Source organism: Cynocephalus volans, chromosome 3, assembly GCF_027409185.1.
Source record: "Cynocephalus volans isolate mCynVol1 chromosome 3, mCynVol1.pri, whole genome shotgun sequence".
Lineage (NCBI taxonomy): Eukaryota > Metazoa > Chordata > Mammalia > Dermoptera > Cynocephalidae > Cynocephalus > Cynocephalus volans.
In genome coordinates this window covers 77,040,754-77,048,331 of record NC_084462.1, presented here as the reverse complement: position 1 = coordinate 77,048,331, position 7,578 = coordinate 77,040,754, and the positions used below count along the sequence as shown (strand labels likewise).

The following is a 7,578-nucleotide window of genomic DNA, read 5'->3' as shown; positions in this document are numbered from 1 at the left end:
ATATTATAGAACATTGCACGGAATCATGTTTATATGTAACATTTTTTAAAAATTCCAAATGACCAAGGAGACTTAAAAGTCACAAATTTAATAAAAATTTTGATGATCCACAGTAAAAATATTTTTAAAAAGGATTTTTAGCCCTAGTATAACTCCAAACATGTCTTCTCAAATCAGTGAGCAAGCAACCAGAAGGAAAATATACTGCTTCCCATACTATTCACCCTATATTAACCATGTGATTTGGATTAAAGATTAATCTAATTTAGCAAAATAATTATTGCTATTCTTCTAGACAATATATTGCTTCAGAGTCATTTAAAGAATCTTCTACCATGTGCTTTATGTACTATAGGAAAAGAAAAATTAATCTCAAAAGTGTCCTGCATTGAGTCTGTTTACAATCATTTCTTGAATCTGTATGAGCAATTTTTCTCTTCAAAAAAAGACATTTAAATATGAATCTATCACTCCGTCCTGAATAGTCAGGAATGGATGAGGCCCCGTGCTTAGAGATAGCTAAAATACATTAATTTTTGCAAAATGTTAAATATCTACATTTGAAATAAAATGGAAATAACTTATAAACAATGTGCTGTACTGCAAATCAGATAATATTCCCTCCTATAATTATTAGGTAATATTTTCTCCTAGAAATTATAGTTAGAAAAGAGAAGGGGATTTCTATAAACCTAAAGAGGTCAAATGAGAATAGAAGCCTGTTGACCTAATGAAAGAAATGGAGGCAAAAATCTATAAAACAAAGAGTTTATTTGGGCCAAGGTTGAGGACTGCAGCCTAGGAGACACAAATTCGAGTTGCCCTGAATATGTACTCCCCTTGGCAGCAATTACAAACAGATTTTTAAAGGAAAAAAAAGAGAAGTTAAGGGGCAGTTCCAAAGCTGTTTGCCAAGAATGTACATTGGTTCACTAAAATCACATACTGATAGGCTATACATTGCTCTTTACATCACAAATTCCAGGAACATTGCAACAAAGAAAGTGAGGTCACATTGTGCAACTGGTGGCAGCAGCTGGTCTGGAAACCGCTGCTAAAATATGCCTTTCAGTAATTATCCTGGACATAGGTGAGGGGAATGTGACTGAGGCCCCATAATCCTATCTCTCTGGGCGTGATAAATTTAGCAGAACTCACATTCCTCACATTGCTCTGAGCCACTTCTCTTTCGTGCTCGAGTATCTTGTTTTCATCGCTGATTCTGAGTATTAGGCAATTTTTAGAAAATAGAGTTCTGGGCCAAGCCCGTGGCGCACTTGGTAGAGTGCGGCGCTGGGAGCGCTGCAACGCTCCCGCCGCGGGTTCGGATCCTATATAGGACTGGCCGGGTTTGGATCCTATATAGGACTGGCCAGTGCATTCACTGGCTGAGCACTGGCTGAGTGCCGGTCACGAAAAGGACAAAAAAAAAAAAAAAAGAAAATAGAGTTCTTACATCCACCTTGCTCCTGGGAGAGGATACAAACATTTTTGGAAGGGGAAAAAAATTGTGAATTGTTGGTGTATTGTATCAAAGAAGTCCCAGAGGTATTTTAATATGACACAAAATTTGATCTTATAAACAAAAGTGGAACAAAATATTTGGTGGAATTTCTTTCTGCTCTTCAATATGGACACAGTTGGGTTTGCTCAGATACATAAATGTGCAGACAGGAAGTCAGGAGGTTAAGTCTCATAGAGCAATCAGAGGAGGGGAGCAATCTCAGATCTGACTCTTCAGCACTAAGCAACATGCAGTTTGGTAATTACAGATCTAACTTGTATAAAAAACGGGTTTTTGCTCCAGATGTATGAGGGTACTTCAAAAGTTCATGGAAGGATTTGTATTATCTTTTAATTCTATGGAATTAATTATAAATCCTTCCATGAACTTTTTGAAGTACCTCATATTTATTACAAGCAACCTGGAAGCTATCTCTTTGATTTACTTCTCCAAATGTTCCACTGTTTTATTTTTGTTTTTGTTTTTTGGCTGCTGGCCAGTACAGGGATCCGAACGCTTGACCTTGGTATTATCAATCCACTCTTTATTCATACAAAATGTATTTTCAGTTACTTATGGTCTGCTTGGCAGGATGTGGGACAAGACATAGGCTTGAGAAATTGCTCAGATGAAATGAGTTTTATCTTAGGCCCTAGATACTCTAAGGTAAACTGCCACTATGTTTTCTTCTGCTGGGTGAAGACACAGCCCCAAAATGTAATCTTGTTAAAAGTAGTTAGATTTTTGTGCTGGCCTACAATGAATTGTGATTACTGTGACTAGTAAAGCCAGAGACTACTGGTAACTGATTCTAAATTTAGAAATAACTATCTTTTCAAGTCTAGGGGAGGAGTTTTAATTTCAGAGAAGTGACTACAGGTTACTGGTACAACCAATTTTACTTCCATTGGAAAAGACGTTGAAAATATGTTTCTAGGCAATAGAATGATTACTTGGTTTCTCTAAAGAAACAGTAAATGGCTTTCCAGTCATAAGAGTGGCTATAGAAACTGAAGCACTGTAAAATTAAGAAGTGTCCAAAGTCATTTGGTTTCAAGCCAGGACTAAAAGAAAGAATTCTAAGATTGATGTTCCTTTTTACTGGGTAAAGGGGTTTCACTAATCTCAGAGAGCCACAAAATAGTGTCAGTTAGATTAGTAGCATACAGATATTCACACACCTACACATCACTGCTCTGAATGCTTTGGGCTTTAACTACTATTCTGAAAAAAGTAAAGTTACTGATCTAAACCAAAGCTATGACTCTACAAGACCTTAGCACCCCAGGATTATGCTGACAGTCTAATAGAAGAGATAACTTTTCAAATATCTCATAAAGTTGCCAAATAGACAGTGAACATATATGCTATTTTCTTTTTTTTTCTTTTTTTTTTTTTTTGTCTTTGTCGTGACCGGTACCCAGCCAGTGAGTGCACCGGCCATTCCCATATAGGATCCGAACCCGCAGCGGGAGCGTCGCTGCACTCCCAGCGCCGCACTCTCCCAAGTGCTCGGCCCGATATATGCTATTTTCATGAAACAAATATTTATGGAGCACTCACTATGTGCCAGGCTCTTTTAGGCAGGAATGCAGACGAGATCTTTGCTCTCATGGAGTGTACCTTCTAATGTTGAATGGTATCTTACTGGTACGTAGTGGAAAAGCTTGGGGATATTTGGCGGAGCATGGGTTAAGTGATGGAATGTCTTGAAATCTAGGGCGGGGGGAAAAAAACCAGTCTGATTTTGAGATGCTTCATGGCAAGCCATTGGGCTCTGTGAACTGCAGACTAAGTGGAGGGGAAAAGTGACTTTAGTTGCAACTAATTTTTTTTCTCTCTCAATGAGCTTTTTATGCAAACCTGGCATTCGAGATGTAAAAATGTGGTTGTTCTTTGTCAGTAAGCCAAGGGACAGTTTAGGTGGCATTAATTTAATGAGCTTATTAGCAGGCTCTTACTGAAATCAATAAATATTTACTTATTAATCATCCTGACGTGGCTGCTGAATGCTTAAAAGGTAAGATGAACAGAAACATTTTACCTGTGTAATTAGAATCAGTCTGTGCTCTGCAACTTCTAGTACTTTCTCGAGTTACCAAGTAATTGGTTCTCTGACTATGCTTTTCGACTTCCAAAGTTTATTCTCTGCCATGTTACAAAGTTATACTCTAAGATCTCTGTGATCGTAATACAATCAGGTTCATCAGGCTGAATAAAGATATGCTATTACTGTTAGAGAATGTCCAGCCTTATCCAGTGTCCCAATGGACTTCCTCAAGATAGTTTCAATTTACAAAATCAACTCACTCTCCTGTTTATACTGACAGCAGTTTCACGTTCTGAGAAACACTAAAAAGTTGCAGCAGTTTCATTTAAGTAACTGAAGAGTTTTGCTACCTATTTCTTGGGAAGAGGGGTCTGTCCTAGAAATTTTGTATGGAATTAAAAAAAGCCATCTTTTCTTATTTAAGAAAAAAATTTTTTTGAAATTATAGAAGTAATGTGTCCCTTACAAAAAAATAAGAAAGTAGAACTAAGCAGAAAAACAAAAAATTGCCCACAATTCTGCCAATCACTGACCTAGTTAACAAGTTAGTGTTTATTCATCCAGTCTTTTCTCCATACATCATAGTTTTAAAAAAATGGGATCATATGGTACATAGCGTTTTTTGATTTGTCTCCTCGCCCCTTCAATAACCTTCACATGGTTCCATGGCGTCCTACAGCATTCCCTAATGACTGTGTAAATGTACGAGGCATATAATCGACTTTATTCAAAGGAATAGTATACAGTAAAAAAACAATTATTTTCTTATTAATTTAATACAGCACGCCGCTTTTCCCACTCATCCCTATTATAATCGTTCTCCAAATCCCTAAGTGGCCTCTGACCAGAGGGTTTCGGTGTCCGCGAGCCGAAAGGGGCAGACTCATCTGAGGTTCCCGCCGCCCGCCACTGTCCTCCCGTCGTAAACACACCTCGTTTCCTACAGGACCTGGCCAGTGGTCCGGGGAAGACACTCTGTGGACCCAGGGGCCTCATCTCACAAGACGCCGTCCCTCCGCCCCCCATCCCCTTTACACAGCAGAGCCCAAGTTCTGCGGAGCCGGGGTCACCCTGAGCCCCCCTCGTCGCGAAAGCTCAGGGGGTGAGTCGACTTCCCTCGCACCCTTCCAGCACCGCACCGCGGGGGACGGGCCCAGGAAGGGAACCCCCAGCGTCCGTGCCTGTCCAGCCCCGGTGCAGCGCAGCGCCGCGGCCAGAGCAGAGCCGCGCCGTCCCCGAGTGATGACGCGCTTCCTGCCCTCCCGGCGCTCGCGGGCCGTGCGCTCGCGCTCGCCCTCGGCTCTTGTTCCGCGGCCGGAGCCAGCGGCGGCGGCGGCGGCGGTAGCGGCTTAGGCAGCGAAGCGATCGCCGGGCGCGCGGGGGGACGCCGGCTGCACTCCAGGGCAGGCGCTCTGCAATGAGACAGTAAATGCATCCCCCGGTAAGGCGCACAGCTCACTCGGGTTTTCCTCTTCCTCCAGCTGCATGCACGTTGCATGGATTTCTCGTGTCTTTTCCCTCTCCTCTACAGAAGGAAAATGTGGGTGGTTTTTTTCCTCCCTTTTGCATCTCTTGAGTGATGCCAATGCAGAAAAAAAACCCCAAAGCTCCCACAGTGGATGTTCTAGAAGGGCTTTTTTGCAGGAAAACAAAAATAAAATGAAATTAATGCACCTGTCTATTGCATATGTATGTTTCAATGCACTCGCCCCGGGCGCAGCGGTTTGCGAACAGCCTCGCAGCCGGCTCCCGGGAGCGGATTCCTGACCACGGGCAGCCGGTTCTCTCCGGGGCTCCCGCTGGGTTTCCGGTAATTGGGCTTTGAAAAGCGGTTTCGCCTGCATGGAGTGTCCCCTCGACCCCGGCCGGGCCCCCGCGCCAGGAGAATTGGCGCGGACCGAGCGGCTTCATTCCTGCACTGGCCGCCCGGACTCCAGCGCCACTTTGCAAACAAGTCTCCCGCCGAGACTCCGGGCAGAGACAGCCCGCCGGTGCGGAGCTCCTTCTCCAGCGCTGGACCCTCAAACCTGCCGATTCAACGACTCCCCTTTACTTGGCCGTCTCGCCACCAGCAAACTGCTGGCCGCCGAGCGACGGGGACAGCGCCCGGCTGAGAGCGGGGGCAGGATTTGTATCCAGGGCGGCTGGCCTGGCACTGACCGAGCGGCTCCCTCTTCTCCGCCCCCACGAGCTGGAATTTCTCACCCACTGGGAGCCGGAGGGACTGGCATTTTGGGATCCCTGAGGGGACCAGGGACGACTTTTGAGGGCGCCATATTTTCAGTGGGTCTTGGCTGCGAAGGGGAGTGGGCGAACAGTTTCAGGGCCCCGGGTAAAGCCGGAGAGGCAGGAGCGATTGTCGCCGGGAAAGTTTGCGAGCCGAGGCAGACGCAGAGGCGGCCGCGCAGGGTGCGCACGCCGGCTGTCCCCGCAAGGGCGCGCGGGCTGCAGCGCGCCGCCAGGCCGGCCCAGCGCTGGGTTTGGGGCTGAGAGCCGCCGTCAGGGACAGCGAGCTCGGCTTGCCTCCTTTCCGTGTCCCGCCTAGACGCGCCTTTGGCTTTCAGAGGCGCAGGGAACACGCCCCTCTCCCCCGCAGCTACCGCTGCTCGGCGCTCCGCCTGCGCCGTGCGCTTGGCGGCGTCCCCGGGCTGGGCGCCGGTGCAGAGCGCTTTCCTGGCGCCGGGGCTCGCCTGGGTACTCCGCGGGGCGCGGGAGCTCGCTGCCTGCGGGAGAGGACGCGCCCCGGTTCGCGGACTAGGGCAAGGGCCTGGCATATGGTCGCTCCGAAGCCCCCAACCAGCCTGAGCTTCCAATCGCCTGCTTGGCTGTGGCAGCGACAGCCGTAGTTCCCGCGGCTGCGTGCTCGGCTCTCGCCGCAATGCCAGCTCGTGCAGGCGAGGAAAAGGGGGGCGTTTTCAGAAGTTGGGGCTTCAAGTGACGCGTGGGGAAACTTGGATTCTTGCTGTCCGTGAAGACTCGGGATGACTTGGGCCGTAATCCCTGCGTCTCGTGATGAAAACTAACCTCTGATTATTCCCAGAAGATGAGAGAGGAATGAGCTGAACTGTTGGTGTTGTCAGGAGGGTAGGGACTATGTTCTGGAAAAATGGACCTCAAGTTATACATAAATTGCCCTGGTGCTGTAAGTACCACTTACTTCTGCTTCCGATAGTGCCTGGTGTGCTCATTTGTGGCATTCGTCAGTTTGCACGCCATGCTCCTTTCTCCAGAGCTTGGAGGTAGCGACTTCTCAGAATGGGGTGGTGGGGAATCTCTACCTTTGAAATCGATTGTGACCTCTCTTTGTGAAGGGGTAGGGGAAGGGCGTGTTTGCTGACCCACAATCAGCCGAGTGCAGGAACGTGCCAGCTTTTCTCTTTGGCGTCTTGCTGAAATGATGTCACAGTATTGAGGTCATTCAGCACTTTATATCAGTGGAGAGGCTAGAAGGGACCTCAGAGGTCTAAAACCTCTGTAAGGCGCTGAGGAGGGAGGAGAGAGAGGTTTTTTCCCTCGGAGATGTGTCCTGTTATGTCAGGTATTAGGCTGCTCCTTTGCTCATTCACGTCGTTAAGTGCCTCCAATGTGAATGTCAGCCATCGAATTTCCAAGATTTTATTTTCCTTGATTGCTCATTTGGGACATCTGTGCAAAAATGGAGGCGGGGCGGTGGGTGTGACAAGTGGCCTAGGGAGAGGAGGGATACCTGCATCAATGCTTTTTTTCATTGAGCACAAGAATAGTGGAAAACACCCAGAGCCCAAGATACATTAGCTTATTAGCATAGCTAATTTAGGAGAGGAATCAGTTGCAGAAAGCCTCTATCCCTTTTGTGAAGTTTCCATGGGTTGTATTTTGAATCACAGAAACACAGGCCTCCTCAAACTGGGGAAGTTTCTCTCTGTTTTTTTCTCTGCCTTTGTATGCATTCAAGTTATCAAGGAGTTACTGAAGAGTTAATAGAGTCTCTACTGTTGACATTAATGTTGGGCTTCTATCTCCAAAGGGAAAGTGAACTTTTTTG

General features: G+C 46.5%; 1 protein-coding gene across 12 annotated transcripts in view; it reads left to right on the top strand.

Moving 5' to 3' along the window:
* Positions 1–4,848: 4,848 nt before the first annotated feature.
* The window catches only part of TLN2 (talin 2), a 410,967-nt gene continuing 408,237 nt past the window's right edge, over positions 4,849–7,578 (top strand). For all 12 annotated transcript variants that reach the window (XM_063091965.1, XM_063091964.1, XM_063091961.1 and 9 more), the window contains exon 1: positions 4,849–4,995. The gene's annotated coding sequence lies outside the window, so the exon portion shown is untranslated. The remainder of the gene's footprint in view (positions 4,996–7,578) is intronic.